The 17,087-nt window shown below is 46.6% G+C and overlaps 1 protein-coding gene across 1 annotated transcript in view; it reads right to left on the bottom strand.

The window, feature by feature from the left end:
- The window catches only part of HRAS (HRas proto-oncogene, GTPase), a 41,956-nt gene that overhangs the window by 24,365 nt on the left and 504 nt on the right, over positions 1-17,087 (bottom strand). The window lies entirely within an intron of this gene.

Below are 17,087 nucleotides of genomic sequence, written 5' to 3'. Positions count from 1 at the left end.
CAGGGCTCTTCAGGCACACTCAGCAGTTTCTCACTCTCAGACATCATTTACACCTAACTGGAAATAAACTGCTGCTTGATTTTGTCCTTAAAATCCTCTTATTTTCATAAAGCAACTCCCTGAGGACCACGTGTGTCCCTATGATGAACCTTCAGGGCCACAAGGTGATATAGGGGACACGCTTCCTATATAGTTCTCATTGTTCCCACACAAGAACTTCAACTGAAAAATGAAATCTAAAAAAAAAGAATCTAATATTTTCAAAAAGCTTTTTTAAAGACAGAAAAGGCCCATGGAAAACCACCAGCTCACATATCAAGCCAGTCACCCTTAACCTGAGACACTACTTAGCAAAAAGAGATGCTGCAGTGTTTTGCAGAGAGAGGAAAATTAATACTCTAACAGGACGGAAAGCACTGAGCTCTGAAAGATTAAGTTTGTCAACGTACCCTCACTATCCATTCTTATAAATTTGGGGTAAAGGTTGTCTCATTCTAAATTAATTCCCTCCATCAGAAGCTGATCAGGGTCTAGGATCTGGACGTAAAACTCTCATATTCACAAATATTTTATCACCTCCCATAACTACTTTTGCCTTTGACCTGCACACCTATGGCAGGACAGAGAGGATGTGAGACCTGCATTAAAGAAAACTGTATTTGAAGTTAATACTTATTGCCCAAATGGGGATCTACCATAAAGAAGCTGTTCTATGTGTTGCATGCCATTCCATGGGCTTCATATGCCCTTTCTTCCACATATTTTTGATCAAACTAAGGACATACTATGACAACTCAAACAAGAAATCTGACTAAAGCTAACAGTCAAAAATGCTGATCAGATACAAAAATCCATGTAGCTGGCCTTTCCTCCCTGTCCCAAAAAGACCTCTACATGGCTGCAAGCTCTGAAGAGTACACCGTGATCAGCCAAGACCACAGTGAAACACACAGCTGACGGCCCAGGGGGAGTTTTATAGGGTGACAACTCCTCCACACCACTTTAAGCAAGTGCTTCTTTTAATCCATGGAACCAAAGGAATCACTGCTTTTGAAGAGCACAAGAAGCAAAACACAAGTTCAGAGAGCTCTCTGGAAAGCAAAATGAACCCCAGAGTTCATGAGGTTTACTCAAAGTTTTGCTGCTGCACCTGAAGATGAACGTGCTCTGTGGGTCTAAGTTAAATACCTTTTTTTTGTACCTGCATTAGAATGAAGGGAACATATTTTCCAAAGGAGACAATTTTCATCCAGTAGCTCATGAGAGAATATCTGAGAATATCTCTGAGCTGTGTCAGTGCCTGGCACTGCTGTGACAAGCACACTTCACACAGCCCTCTTGAGATAAAGCCACCTTAGCTGCACAGAGAAGATAATTATTTGCAACACAACAGGTTTGGATTCCTTTGACAGCTCATGGTGTGGACTGTGCTGCTCTTGCACGATCTGGGCAACGATACAAAGGAGTGATGCATGTCTAGCATCTCCCAGCCACTGTGGAGCGAGTGTGGGAAGAAGGATCATGCCACGCAGCTGGGCTGGCGGCCATCTCGACCAGACCCAGCTCGCAGGCTGGGTACCCACAGCACTACATATTGTCTGTGCCTTGCCCACAGCAGCCACAACACCAACAGACTAAAGCTCCCACAACCTCTCCAAAGTTGAATTTGCAGCGACATGTTGCTTCTTAAGGAAACAAAAAAACCAACAACGTGCTCATTTCAAAGTAGCCAGCTAGTGAGGAACAAGAACAGGGACAGGGAAAAAACATACCTAGCACCACTTCCCCTTCTTTCTCTCATGCAGAGTTGAGAAGCTGACATTAATTGCACATTTATATTAATTGCAAAGCATGAGAATCTGAGCAAACACCCTCCTTGGGCAACCAGGGCCAATCCCAGGAAAATATTTGCATCTATGGGATGAGTTGTGCAACCAGTAAAATATCAAGCCAGATAAGGCAGGGACCTTTCACTAGGCTCTACAGAGATACACTTGCAACTCACAATGCTGACTCGGGGTAAGACAAGTTGCTTTAATTTTCTCTCTCTTGCTCTGGTCTTCACAAGGGAAATAATACCAGTCAACTTTATATCCAGTTTGAAGCTACTAAATGCCATTTGCAGAGCTGAATCAGAAACCAGAGCAGCCCTTGGTGGAGTGTGGGAGGGAACTGAGGTTCTCTGCAATGGCAGCCATCTTCTCACCTTAAAGGTAAAAATCTTAAGAAAGTTGTTGGTGCAACAAGGTTACTTCTGGCCTGGACACAAACTGCAACTTCACCATATTCTATGACTTCCCGTGCCTGAGGCTTGATGTAGCCTTGTCTGCCTAGATTTAGTTATACGTATGTTATTAGGGAATTAGGGAAATTAGTTAGGAAGCTCATAAAGTCACAAAACCTTTGTGAAAGAGACTGATAGATTCTGGTTTCTTCCACTAACTTTCAAAGACCTATACACATGCCTGTTCAACCGAGTGACGCTGCTGGATGCCTCCTGGAGACCTGTTGACAAAGCAGCTGGTACACTGTCAGCGGCAAAAATGAGCAAGTAAAAAGTACTGTTTTGCCAGAGTTCATCCAACCATCAGCAAGCAGCACAAAGCCAGTACTTATACAATACCACTCAGGGTTTTGCATATCAGTAACAGAGCACAGCAAGGCATTGCAGGTACCGTTTTGCAAACCAAAATGCTGCCTTAACATCTCTCCCTTCCTGACTTGTTTTTGCCACATGGAAGGAGTAACAAGAAGGAATTACCTTGAGTGAGCAGACAAAAGGGGCAGGTGCATGCTTGCTGTTGGGTGCCACTGACAATGTGTGTGTTGACCAGGCAAGGTTATGTCAGTGGGGAAGGACAACAAGGGAAGTATCAGAGCAAAACATATGCTGTGACTCTGAACTGCAAGGTACAGACATTCCTGAATTAAAAGCCTCCTCAAAATTTTTACATGCTCTCCCTTTCCCTCTCTGTCCCCTAGAAGCACCAGTTGGAAAGTAGAAAATCCTATGGTGGATACACGTCACCGTGAAAGCAGGGAGAGATCAGATACATGGGGAAGTGAGGAAAATGCACTATATAATGGAACATAAGGTGCAAGGTTTTTTCCTTTTTCTGTAGTATAATATGTGTCCTTCCCACCTGGGGTGAACCAGAAGTTTTTCCCCTAATATTCCATGTTATTGCAAGTTTGAAGCCACTGTAGTGCACACACTACACTTCCAGAGACTCTCCAGAGTTAACTAGTATTCTGTGGGTGTCTGAACTGATGGGAATTATGGCCCGCGTTTCAGGAGCAAACAAGAAGTGAGGTACAAAACTGAGTCTGGTTTTCTTTGGGGTCCTAGGATTTAATGCTGACTACAGAGGCGTGAGACAGAGTGTAAAGAGTCTGGCACAGCACCTTCCTCTGCCATGCAGGCTTTCAATCAGCTGCCAGCACAGTGGCTCAAAGGCTGAGTTCAAGCTCTGCAAGCTCTTGTTGCAGACAGGTTTTTTGCTCCCAAAACACCTGGTGCATCACATTTCTGCCACTGGGCTAATTCTTCCTCAGCAAAAGGCATGATGGAACAAGTGCTCCCGATCAAAGAGGAAACTCAGTCAGTCAAGAAAATCCTCCCCAGGCTATCAGGCTTTATTCCTTTTAGTCTGCTCAGCTTTGTTTTTCCAGTTCTTTCAAGAAAAGCTCTGGGTCTCATCCAGCCTACTCCCTGCAGACCACGCTGAGGTCTCCAGAGGAACCGTTCAGCTCAAGAGACACAAAACCACAGAAACCAGGTCCACCATCTCCAAAGTCCCATTATGGCATTTAATAGTACTTCAGCATTAGAAAAACAGCTCTCTTCCCCCCTAACAGAAGGCATTTTACCCACCAAGACTGAAACACCCAGATGTGCAGCCCTTGTAGAGGCAACACACAGATCCTGCAGCTTTCATCCGGTAATCCACAATCTGAAGACCTCATGTCCTTGTCTGAGCTCCAAATTTAGAGGTCTCATGGCTTTCGCCACTGCAATGTAACAGGACTGCTGTTTGGGCACATACACCAGCTCCTGAGAAGTATCTCAGTAGCCCTTGACCTATGCTAGCAGCTGTTTGGCCTCAGTATGAAAAGATGACACAGGGACAGAACTGACCCATTCCTACCTACACTTTCTGCCTTCACTTGGTTAAAATGCCCCTTGGCTCAGAGCTGAGACAGGCTTGGAGCTCTGTCCCAGCACTTTTGCTAAGAGTACCTCAGAGATGTTTGTCATCCAGTTGCTGTCTGGATGACATCCCTCCAGCTCTTGGCTAGCAAGGAACCAAAACAAAAAGTAGTTTCTTGAGCCAAAGGAGAGGCATCACTTTACCAAATGAGAGCATGCAACTAAGACAAAAGGCACACTACATTCAACACTGTCTTGCTCAACGTAACTAGTCAAGGTGAGATTCATCCCATCTACACCACAGACATCTCCATGAGAGCCCATCATCCAGAGCCTCTTTGTCACTAATGAGAAGCAACAGGCACAATCTGATCTGTTTCAGTTACCTATCTGCATTAGGATGAGATGAAACTGCTTGCTTCCTTCACTGGCTAGGTATGGGGGCTGTGGGTAAGCATCCGCGATGTTAGACGTCAGCATCTGGACAGGTGAATTGCATCCTGATGTTTCTCATCTTGCACTCTGTCCCCCTCTGAAAAGCTTACCAGCTATCTCATGCCACACCTAACACGTGAGCACTACAGCCCCTAAGGCAATGTTACACTTCAAGTGGCAGATGAGAGGCCCACGCCCTGAAGTATCTACCACCAAGAAAACTTCTCACTGTAACAGTACTCCAAGTGGAACAAAGTTATGTGGGGGGCTGGCTGAAGAGAAGGTAGAGCTGCAGGTCTGCAGGTCTCAACCTGCCTCTGTGTCAGCAGAGAATGGGAAACATCCCAGGCACCAAATGCGCTGTGTTCTACTAGAATAACATTGCCCAAAGAGCCTGCAAGGCCTCACCTCATGCCCATCAAGAGGTGCACCAGGACAGGCAGGGGGGAATGCATGCACATAGCTGGGCTGGGACAAGGACACAGGAGAGGAAAGGACAGAGCACTCAGGCTGTGCACTTCTTCTAACAGAGAGACTTAGGATTTACAGACCAACCTTGAGGGTTCTTCTCTTTTTCATGACTTCTAAAACATGATCCTTTTGGGCAGGCAACACTGGAGCTCGATGCAGACAAATGCAAAATAATGAGCCTAGGGGCAGGAAGCCAAAGTGGACGGTGCACATTAAATGGGAGCTGCCGTGCTGCGAGGCTGGCCAGGGCAGAGACCCAGGCAGAGTTATTCTAAGATTTGTGAAGTCATCAGCCCTTGTGCTACAGAAAACAAGAAAATTAAGCTCAGACAAGGACTGCAGGCAAAATAACTTCACTGACAACAAGATGTAACAACTTATTCCTCATTCAAAGGGTTTTCAAATCAAATGGGGAGGAGGAGGGAAAGTAAGTATGGGAGACATTTACCCACAGAGGGACTGAAGGGTTTAGAAGAAAACGAGTTCAGATTAGCTCCCTGAAAGGGCGACTTACTAGTGGCAGAGCATTTTCTTCCATCCCAGTGTAGAACTGTCACTGAGTTTGTGGGCCCCTGCCCCAGATTTTAAACATTATCTCTTTGCATCCTAAATGCCACAGTTACTTGCTCCCCACAGAGAATGTAACACTGAGAAAGTATGACTGGTGGCTGTCCACCTCCACACGTCAGCTGCCAGTCTTGGTTCCATAGCACAGACTGATTATTTTGGTCTGTTTTGGTGGCAGAGTTTAAGTTTTTCCCTCTTTTTCTCTTCTCTTGGGATTTACTCTTGAATTGCTGGAAGCAATGAATTGAATATGCTAGATGCAGACTTTGAAATAGATTAGATGAAAAGCTGACCTGAGAGATGCTGCAGTGCTTGCCAGCCCTTAGTCACTGTGGTCAACCCAGCTCAACCAACTTCAGAATCCGACCACCACCTTGCAACTCTGTTGCAATTCAATGGTAGGACTTGACAAAAATCACATAGTCGCATCCTGCAAAAAAGCCTAGCCACCTACTAGGCACTCAGCTTCCCATCTCTTCATAAGGAGCACACTTCAGGCAACACTCCTCTTGAGGACTCTAAACAAGGCTATAGAAGCAATTCCATACCTCTTCCTTTTCAAATGTATGTCTTCCTCTAAAACTTGGGGAAGCTTTCCGTTACCTTCTGTTAAGTGTCCTGCAGTTGACTTGATTTCTCTTTAAAATGGTAGGAATTTCAGGCCAGCTTTACCCAAGCTAAACCTGGATCCATGGACTGATGACTACAATATCCAGCTAGCTGCCCTGGGAGCTAGTCCCCAAACAGAGATTAGAAGGTACAGGGACCTCAACCTTATGTGCTGCAGTCCTTCATCTTTTCTTCTTGTCCTGGTTTAGCAAGGAGCAGCTTTTGCTTGGTAACAGGGGGAGCGGGTTGCAGTGAAGACCCGGTAAAGAGTTTGTGGACTCTCCCCCAGCTCCTGGGTTCACACCCACCTCTGGCCTGGCTGGGCCAGTCTGGCGCCTCTGCCATCACTATTTAGGGACGGGAATTTGAAGTGCTGGCAGGAGGTGTAAGAGTGATACAAGATGGAGGCGACTACGGGGACCCTACAGCCAGAGAAGGAGGAAGGAGAAGCGCTAGACCAGAGACCCCTCTGCAAGCCGTGATGAGAATGCAGCTGTACCCCTGCAACCCATGCAGGGCCATGGCAGGGCTGAGAGCCACCAGCAGCTCCGTGTGAGTGAGCCCGGACGGGCGAGAGACTGTGTGGGGAGGCGGCCATGGCACAGGCCGTGCTGGAGCCTGCGGGCCCCAGAGCAGCCCCACACGAGAGGCACAGAGGAGCTGCAGCCTTTGGGATAAATGTGTGTCGGAGCAGCCCGTGCAGGGCTGTGTGTGTGTGAGGGACCCCACGGACTCGCAGGGAGGATGGGTGCAGAACCCACCTGCCCTGAGGAGAGAGAAATGGCAGAAGCTATTGGGAACAGACTGACTGAAACCCCCACTCCCTGCCCTGCCATTCATGGGGGGAGAAGGTAAAAACCCCGGGATCAGGGCTCTGAGGCTGGGAAAAGGGGAGGTGTGGGGAGAAGGTGTTCTTAAAGGGCTGGTCAGATTCTTCATTGTTGTACCACTCTGTGTTGTTTTATTTTGGTTATGTTTTGGGTTTTAAGGTTATGTTTTAGTTGATGTTGCATTAAATGATTTTCTGTTTTCTTCCCCAAGCCCAGTAGCCTGCTCTGTTTTGTCCTGGACCTTAAGCAGCAATTAAGCTCTCCCTGCCCTTTGGCAGTTCTCAGCCTCTTTGGTACTTGAGGATAATCGTGGTCTTTTGTTCCCTGATGGGCCTAAACCAGGACACTTCTGCATCCATTTCATCTCTGAAGCTGGCCAGTACCAGAGGGTCTTCCCTACCTACCTGGGAGAATAACTACCAAAATCTCTTTTGCTGCCATAGCAAAGACAGGTGCAAGGATTCAGCAACAACCACCATGTTCAGTGGATGGAGTACAGCTCCCTTAGAGTCAAAGGAGGAAGATGATAAACCTAAATTCCAGGAATTATACTTCTGCATAGACATTTTCAATTGATGGCTTCATCTGAGCCTTACTCAGCTCCCATCCTGAACGGGTTTATCATCCACTTCACAGTTGCTCTGAATTACACAAGAGGTGACCATATTTCAGCAACAAATTAAACTGTCACAATACATTCCTTTCTACACTGTTTTTAAAATATGAGAGCCCTGGCTGCTAGAGAATTGTTTTAGAAAGATTAGATTAGGTGCCTCAGAAGTTGCTTTGAGAAAAAGTAAAGGTTTTTTTGTTTGATCCTTAAAGAAATATACTTTCTTATTTTTCCTGTATCCTAAAAGACTTGGTCAATTAACTGCATCTTGGCTTTTAGATCTTTCCACATAAACTGCCTTGTCACAGGTGACCTAAAGGGAGATGGCTCATTTTGTAATGATCTGATGCTGACAGAAACAGAGATCCTAAAGCCCTTTGGTTTTATATCAGTCCCTGTCCAGACAAGTACAACATCTCTTTTCAACTGCCCATTTTCTTACTGTTTTTCCAACCCACAAGCCAAGACACTTGGGTTTGCCATAACATATCTATTTCTGCAGACACAAGCCCCACTTACAGCCTGGAAGACTTTCACAGGAAGAACTGTTATTCCAGCCCTTCACTCACATCACTTTTAAGACCAGATACCCAAATATGCTTGAAATGATAAAAGGAAATAAAATTCCACCTTCTCAGCATTTCACCCATCAGAAAATCAGGTTAGCAACACATCAACAGCTGGATGCGGAATCTTTTCAACATTCATCAGTTACCAAAGGAACAGGAAAGCTGATTTTGTAGTTAAAAGTACTGAACTAACAGCTGCTGTTCTTAACTCTTCTCCAGGCTCCTCCTGTTAATGTAGATTTCCATTCCTCAGTTCTCATCTGTAAAACATGAGGTCATAATAATGCTTCTCCTTCCCCTAACCAATGTCTGCCCTGGCTATGGGAACTGGTAGATACTTGGGGTAGGGATGCACTACCTGCAAGCAGTAAATGATCATACATACCAGAAAAACCTGGGAAGGAGCAAGAAGAAGGAGTAACTCACAGATTAGCTCACTTTCCACAGACAGAACTTGGTACTTAAGAGTGCAGTTTCTCACTTTCTAGCAGTCATAAGAAGCAGTCAGGCCTGGACACTTCACAGGATGGAAGAATGTGGCTGCTTGGGACCCCATGGAAGAAGAGCAACAATAAAGGTGTAAATGGATGTGAAGGAATATTCTCACCCATTCATCGCGGAAGGAATGTGGAGCAGAGGGCACCTTGTCTGGCCCCTGATAATCAGGATCAGATGACCAATTGTCTGAAAGTCCTAGCTTTCCTCCTTACAGGACAACTACCAATATTCTGAGATGGCAGACAAGAAATAATGTCAAGAAGAAAACCATGACAGTAGTTGCCACAGTCAGTCAAGAAAGGCCATTTTCCTCCTGTGCCTGCTGCAAAAATAGAGACAGAATTGCTCTCACACCACTGAGGCATTATCACATTTAAGAGCTGCTGACATGGTCCATTGCCCCATGCAGGACGACTGAGGTGGGCTTATGACAACACTCCACCTAGGATCAACCCTGAGATCCTGTGGGTTTGTGGAGGGGGAGGTAGCAAGCCAATCTCTTAGAGGCCTAAGTGAAGCTGCAGTGGTATGCCCACAAAAAGCACTTTGCTGCAGCCCTAAATAACCACTGCTAGTGGTTTAAAAAACTCATCTGCTCCAAAGCACCTTCCACCCTCATCCACCCATCACAAGTCAGCATGGTGAGCAGGGAAACAGCAACATTTCAAGGCAGTCATCTGCTGGACTCCCAGTCCAACATCAACTGATTGTCTCTGTCACTACATCAGCTCAACAGCCTCATGCATCTGCACTGAGTCCAGGCTGTGCTATACACTGCCCTACCTCCCACCACAGTCTACAGCTCTGCCTTCATACTTTCCTTGTGCCTTGGTCAAAGTTACCAGAATTTGTGGAATTAATTCAGCCTCAGAATGACCAACTGAGATAGATATACAGACAGTATTTTCAGAAGGCAATGCTTTTCACAGTTGAAAACATCCCTAATTGGGTGCCTGACATCTTTAGCCACTGATCCTTCAACACTGGGTGTATTGCAGGGATGGGCACATGGAATTATCTAGCACTGGAAAACATGACTGTGTCAACCTGACCAGCCCTCTTAGAAACATGTCCTGATGTTGCCTCTACAATGGCTTCTTGGGATGAATATTGTGGCCTTCATCCCTTCTGCACAAAGAATCACGGTATGATTTTACCAACTGTACCACATGCATCTTGCACAGGGATCAGCCAAGAGATTTGCATCCTCATCCACCCACCTCCCTGGTTTGCAGCAGACCCGACCAGACCTTGCACATGCACCTGTGACTACGGGCTGCACCAGCATGCGGCCTCCTTGCGTCTGTGGAAAAGCAGGTGGAGAAGCGCTTCTCTAGATCTAGGTCTGACTCTTACGCCTCTGTTTTCCACTTTCACTGTGGTTATAGTGGTAGTTTCTTTCCAGTACGTATTCTCAGAATTAATACTTTGATGTTTGGAAATCCATGGGAGCCACAGAGTTGTCAGCTGCAAACAAGCACAGCGGAATGAAGGACATACATTTGTACTCCTATTAGTAGGGAGAACAGATCTCATAGACTCAAGGACAAGTCACAGCCACAGCACTCCCCAGCAAAACAGAGGCAGGCAGCAGAGCAGGGATTTATTTAAACTTCCTCATCCATCAGCAGTTACACTGACTGCTAGTTGGGAGGTCCCACCACTAACTGGCACCACAATGTCCTCTGCCTAGCCTCCAACCACCTATTCTCATCCTCTCTCCCCACAGCAGCGGAGCAAAAAGCCAGCACACGCCTGTCCCGGGAGGTCAGAGAGAAGACCGCTTGCCCAAGGCTGCCTGTGTAGAAAGTGGGACACGCCCTCCAGAAAAAGCTGGCTGACCTCATATGATACTATGCAAATCAGGAAAAGGCTAGAAGAAATGAGACTGGGAGAAACCTTGCATGGCCAAGGTTATAGTCTAAGGTTATGTACTCAGCCTCTGCACATGCACACACAGTGGCAGGAGGTATCTCCTGCTTTCACCAGTATTTGCTGGGTCTGTGTGCTACAAAGGGAGAGAGTTGTGCTGTTCACAGCAGGAGCCTGATAGTGCAAGACCCAAAAGGAGCCATTGCATCAGACAGATCCAAGGCAAGACAATGTGAAAGTCAGTTACAGGATTAATACACATACAAGTCAGGGTCTGTCCCCTCTTTACCTGCAAGAAACAGTGATGTTTTATTTACTCATCACACTCAACTACTGTTTTAGCTGTTTACCATACCAACCAAAGCCTGGTTGCTCAAGCCCAGCAGTTTCCTTTTTCTGGAGGATGAATTACCATTCCACATGTACCACTAAGCTCCCTGACATCTCTTTTCTGCTCCAGCAAAGACAGCTGCAAGGAAGAAGCAAGGATGCCATGGTCACTGCAGAAATACAGAAGCTAGTGCCACATCAGGAGAACTGCTCTGGCTGCTGCAGTGGCTAGCTGGGGTAGGACTTGGGACAAAACGCATTGTTTTCAGACTCCAATTTCATACATTCAAGCTTACTCCATATATTCAGTTTAAAGCAGGCTGAACAGAGCTGGATGCAAGTCACAGAACTGCTGAAGACAGCACGGAGTGTCAGAGCAGACAAACTGATATTGGAGGAAGCCTACACGATGGCAGCCTGTTACCCCAACAACCTACTGTCAAACGGGACCTCACTTCTCAGCAAGCCTCTAAACAAGATTCCAACTTGCCTGAGGCACAAGCGCTTGCCAGACAGATTCTCCTCTGGAGATTTTTCACGGGTCTGGTTTCCTCTGAGCAGACGATGCCAGGCTCTCCCGCTGCTGGCCAGCCATGCTCTGACAGCCCAGACCAGCAGGACAGCCGGCACTCCAACCTGCACAACAGCAGCCTCCACAAGGCTTTCTTCTGCTCATCTCTTCCTCGCTTCTCTTCCTGCAGAGCTGCTGCTCCCGATAGGCTGTTCTCTCAAGGATGCTAAACAAGCATCTTCCCAGAGACATTGCAGCAGTGTCTCTTTTTTGTATTTGTCAAGTTACTGCTCCCACACATGCATCTAAACTCAGCTCCACCAGCTCCTGAATTTAACTTGTATATGAGCAGTCTGATCTGTAAGGGGTTTAGCTATGCAAAAGAAAAATCCACTAGAGTTTGCCCCATAGTACTATGTTATGGTTTATCAGAATGTCCCTCATCCATGGCATCCTACCCTTTTAGCAGACAGGCTGGATATCTGCCGGGTCAGTATAAGTCCCAAAGAAGAGAGCCCAGTGAGGTAAGGCAACCGGCTCTTCCAAGACCAGAGAGGGGGTCAGGACTCCTGGGTTCACAGTCCTGCACTTTAAGCACAAAGTCACCTTTCAGCACAGAGGTGAGCTGTTCCAAGAGCCCATGCTCCTGTCAGATGGGCACCAAGGGCAGGTCATGCATTAAGACAGCAAGCACAGGACTATTTTCTCTGCTGGCATTCAGGCCATTTTGCTACACTCATTTTGCAGCAAGCTGTGAAACCATATTCCAGCAATGAGAAGTTAATAATGAAGTTTTGCTTTTATTGAACCAGTCACTGAATAGTGCTGTTGTCACATCATAGAGAGACCAAGAAATAGGTGCCAACACACAGAATAGAACAGATCATCTTAAAGCATTTTCCTCTGGATATCTGTAATTATAAACCAAACATTATCAGCTTCTCTCTCTCCCTGCAGTAAATAATTAACTGCAAAAGAATACTTCTCTTGGCAAAAGAATACTCCTCCTCTCCAATCAATTTAGCTTTGCAATGACGTGCTGCCTGGATTGCTCACCATGTCAGTGCACCTGAGCATTAGCCAAAACATTTCACAAGACAGAGAGGAGGAGTGTAACTGCTAACCAGTATAGCAATGACCTCTCCTTACAGGTACAGGAGGGCATCATCACGTACCTCCCAGCATTTAAAGCAGACAGCTATGACATACATAGCTTAGCTCATTCACTGCAGCAACATCACTGCAACCATCAGCGGAGACGAATCATGCAGTCTGAGCACTCCCATCACGTTCCTCTAGATTGCCCAAGCTTTATTGCTGAGCCATGGCATATTTCCTTCCCTGAAGTACAAAGTTTTCTATTCCTTTCATGGCTTTTGAGAATATCCCCCCCACCCTACTCTCCAGATTTCATGGGGGGTGGGGGGGGAGGGGGGGAGGTCTTCTCCATAACAGCATTTTGATTTTTAAGAGACTTCAATCTTAGAATACTAGATCTAAGTTGAACATTGTGATTGCTCAGTCATGCACAGTAACTTGCTCACCTCTTGCTACTTACCCTTATCAACTAGACATTCATACAGACTCCGAAAGCAACAGGTAAACCACAAAACCTTCAGAGCACTTATTCCTTTTGCCCAACTGAAAGATACTCTCACATACACTGCTATAACCCCCAAGGGGAAGAAGGTTAGTGGCAGGAGGAGAGCAGGCCTGCCGGGCGGGGAGGCTGGGTGGCTGGGCTCGGGCTGGCAGCGGACAGAAGCAGGTTGCATGCAGATATCCAACCAATGAACTATGCAAGGGCTGCCATTCGATCTGAGTTGTTTTCTTCAGATACAAAATCAAATTTGCTTTAAGAAGAAGGCATAAGGAGAACATAAAGGAAAATGAAAGCTGGGAAAATCCTCCAGAGTTACAGGAACATCCTTCCTGCAACAGCCAGAAAACCCAGGGAGAGGCAGAGAAGCATTCCCAAGCAAACATCTTTATACTCACATGCAGTTCGGGGTTAGTTTTACTTTTTTATGCATTTAAACACATACCAGGTTTATTTGAGCTGGCTATGAAGCATTCAATTAAAATCTCCACCAGGAAGGCAAAGAAAAAGAAGGGAATTGGCCAATTAGACTCAAAATGCATGGAAAGAGAGGTTGAAGAAAGAGGCTGGAGAAAGAATAAAAGGAAAACCATGACACAAGAGAGATAAAGAATAACATCAGAAAAGGAAGAATTAAATTAAACAGATACTTAGGACAGTTCAGGAAAAGTCAAACCATGAAAAAGTAGAGTGAAAAGTAAAAGGGGAAGACATGAGAAAGAAGGACATGCCATGGCCTAACAGTTGGCAAACAGATCATTTGTTTAATCTCATTTGCATTTGACAAGTAATTTGACTAATACTCTTTTGTGATCTTCCACGGGCTATAGAGCTGATCAAACGTTATTTCATAAATATATTATTAGATTAATATAGGTAAAATTCAAACACATTCAACATTTTTCTCCGCTGCTTAATAAGCTCTGGTTTTAAGTCTACACTTCAAAATGTTAGAATAGAAAGCTAACAATAAACTGAAACTAGATAAAAAGTGCTAGGAGCACAGTCATTTTGCTTTTCTTAGACTGTCAAGAAGTGCAGCAGCATAACAATCTTAAAAGATAGGAGACAAGACCTTTCTACCTCTTCCCTTCACTACCCTCCCACAAGGAACCCCTCCCTAAGGTGGTACTTTTTGTCTTGGGCTTTATTTTGTTGAGTATTTCCCCTATACTCAAGCTTTTTACCCTGTAAAGCTTTTTTTACCCCCCCAAAAATGGGGAGTTCCAAGGGCAGCCTAGCAAGAAGGTAAATTTGAGGTGTACCAGCAGCAGGAGGTGCAGTAGTGGGAGCCATCTCCAGCCTGGAAGCAAATGTTTACATTTGTGAGCTGAGCTTTCATAGAATCATAGAATAGCTTTGGTTTGAGGAGATCTTTAAGATCATTGTGTCCAAGCCCTCACCTAACACTGCCAAGCCCATGTCTCTCAGCATCTCAGCTACACAGCTTTTCAGTATCTCCAGGGATGGGGATTCCACCACCTCCCTGGGCAGCCTGGGTCAGAGTCTAACAAACCTCCTCATCTCCAATTGAAACCTCCCCAATGAAACTTAAGGCCATTTCCTCTTGTCCTACCACATATACCTGGGCGAAGAGACCAACCCACACCTCACTATGACCCTCTTTCAGGTAGCTGTAGAGAGTGACCATGTCTCCCCTCAGCCTCCTCCAGACTGAACACCTCCAGTTCCCTCAGCTGCACCCCCCCAAACTTGTTCTCTGGACCCTTCTAAAGCTTCATTGCCCATTCAAGATGCAGCCTCACCAATGCTGAGTACAGGGGCATAATCACTGCCCTGGTCCTGCTGGCCACGCTATTTCTGATACAAGCCAGGATGCCATTGGCCTTCTTGGCCACCTGGGCACACTGCTGGCTCATGTTCAGATGCTGTAGATCAAAACCCCCAGGTCCTTTTCCACCACCCTGCTTCCTAGACACTTTCTAGCTTTGCTCCTCTTAAGGCAAGGTGAAAGATGGCCACATGGACAAGGATACTTCAGGACATCTACTCTCACAGACCAAAGCTTCCCAAGTATCAGCAGACTTTTCCAAACCTCCCTAGGAGAACTAGGAAAAAAATCTAGGTCAATCAGCAATTTTGCAGCCTGTTTTTCCCCCCTCTCTGGCCCAACACAAGAGCAAGGGAGTTAACTCTTCAGACCACAGGGTGAAAGCCACCAAGGCAGGCCATCTCCATGCACGTGGTGGCAGGTCTGCCAGGGAGCAGTGCAGGACTCAGCGAGGAGACTGCAGCCACCACTTTCCAGGCCAATGCCAGAGAAATCCAAGGCTACTCCCACTGCTGTTCTACCTTCACCTCTGACTGCTGCCAAGAACCGAACTTGCTGCAGGAGACAACCACACCAAGGGGAACTCTTTGGAGCCAGAAAAGTGTCCCTCAGGTCAGATGTCCTGTTTAAATACTACAGTGATATCCCAAACTGAGATAATTATTGCTAATTACAAGATCATTTTAATTTAAACATGAGAAGGTACTACTATACATACTTCATCTCTTTTTAATTAAAAGAAATAAGAGGTTCACTGAGACCAAAAAAACAAAACATAAAACACCAAATGAGAGATGCTGACAGCTCCCACCCCAAAGCAAACTCTTCTGCAACGATAACACCCATCAGCCTCCAGACCCACTGAGGAGACTCAACAGGGAAATCAATCAGCATTGGCCTTCTCTGAAATGAAGCAGTTGGAACATTATTAATCACACAGGGAAAACATTTGACAAGGCAAAAGAAAGGAACAGACACACAGAGGGGAGACACACATGGATTCAAAGCCATGGCTGTATTACAAACACTTGGGAAAATCAGGCAAATCACCCGCTGCAAAATCAAAATACTCTGGAGCTCTGCAAGGATAAACACATTAGCAATTCTGACCAGGAGAAACCAACACCCACCAATGTCCACCACACAAGCCTGTAGTGATTCTTTAGTTGGACCCACACAACGCCTCATGTTGTTTTCTCTGTTCAAAACCAGCTCCTGCTCTAACCCATGCCAACCAGACTGGGGTACATCACAGCAAAGCCTCAACAGCAGTTTGCACCCCTTCTACATCTCAAAGGCCTAACCAGGAGCAACTTTGCAAGGTGCAGGCTAAAGAGACATGACTCAGGTCATTCAATCAGTCTTGATTTGGGTCAAAGCGTTCCTGCTACACTATCTTCCTGCTTCCAACTGTACTAAGCATTTCTCCAGCCACTCCAGAGTTTATCAGACCTCTCCAATTTCTCATCATCTGTCTCCAGACATGCTCTACTAGTCAAGGCAATTAAAAACCCTCCCCAACCAGGACATATAGGGGCTGAGGGGGCCACAAGATGCACCTGCTCTCACTTGGGGTGAAGAGGTTGCACCCCCAGCTCAACTCCCTTGCACAGTGGGTAGGGCGCAAGCAGCCTCCACACGCCGCAGAGCCTGGCGGCGAGCATCCCTGGGAGGAAGGGAGGTGCCGACAGCTCCGCAGAGCCGCACGCATGCAGGAACAGGGACCTCACTGGCTTCCTTGCAGATGCACATACCTGCACCTCCACCACCTGTGCGACCCCTCCATGCCTCGCCCCTGGCCTGACAATGCCTGGCACTGCCCAAACGCTGGTCTCTCCTGGGTGAAGCTGCTCTGATGGGGGCAGCTGGAGCCTGGTGGGCACCTGCTTTGGCAAAAGGCAGGGGGTCTGGTGTTCTCCCTTAGAGAACACCATGGGTACTGTATGGGGAGTGAAAGGAGATGAGGGGTGTGGGAGGGGCTGCAAACTGGCAGTGCAAGGAGGAGGAGGGAAAGGGAGTGTAGAAGGCTGCAGCTTGGGGACATGGGGGAGCAGGAGGGAAAAGGAGGGAAGAAAAGCGGCCTGTAGCTTAGGGGTGGGGGGAGAACGGCAGGAAGCGTGCAAAGGGGATGCAGGAGGAAGGAGGGCAAAGAGTGCGCAGAGGAGATGTGAGACACAGCGGGTGCACAGGGGGTGGGAGGCAAAAAAGGTGCAGAGGCTGTGGCTCGGTGGTGCCCCACT

The sequence above is a fragment of the Colius striatus genome, chromosome 7, assembly GCF_028858725.1.
Source record: "Colius striatus isolate bColStr4 chromosome 7, bColStr4.1.hap1, whole genome shotgun sequence".
NCBI classification, from domain to species: Eukaryota; Metazoa; Chordata; class Aves; order Coliiformes; family Coliidae; genus Colius; species Colius striatus.
This window is presented reverse-complemented; position numbering and strand designations above follow the sequence as displayed.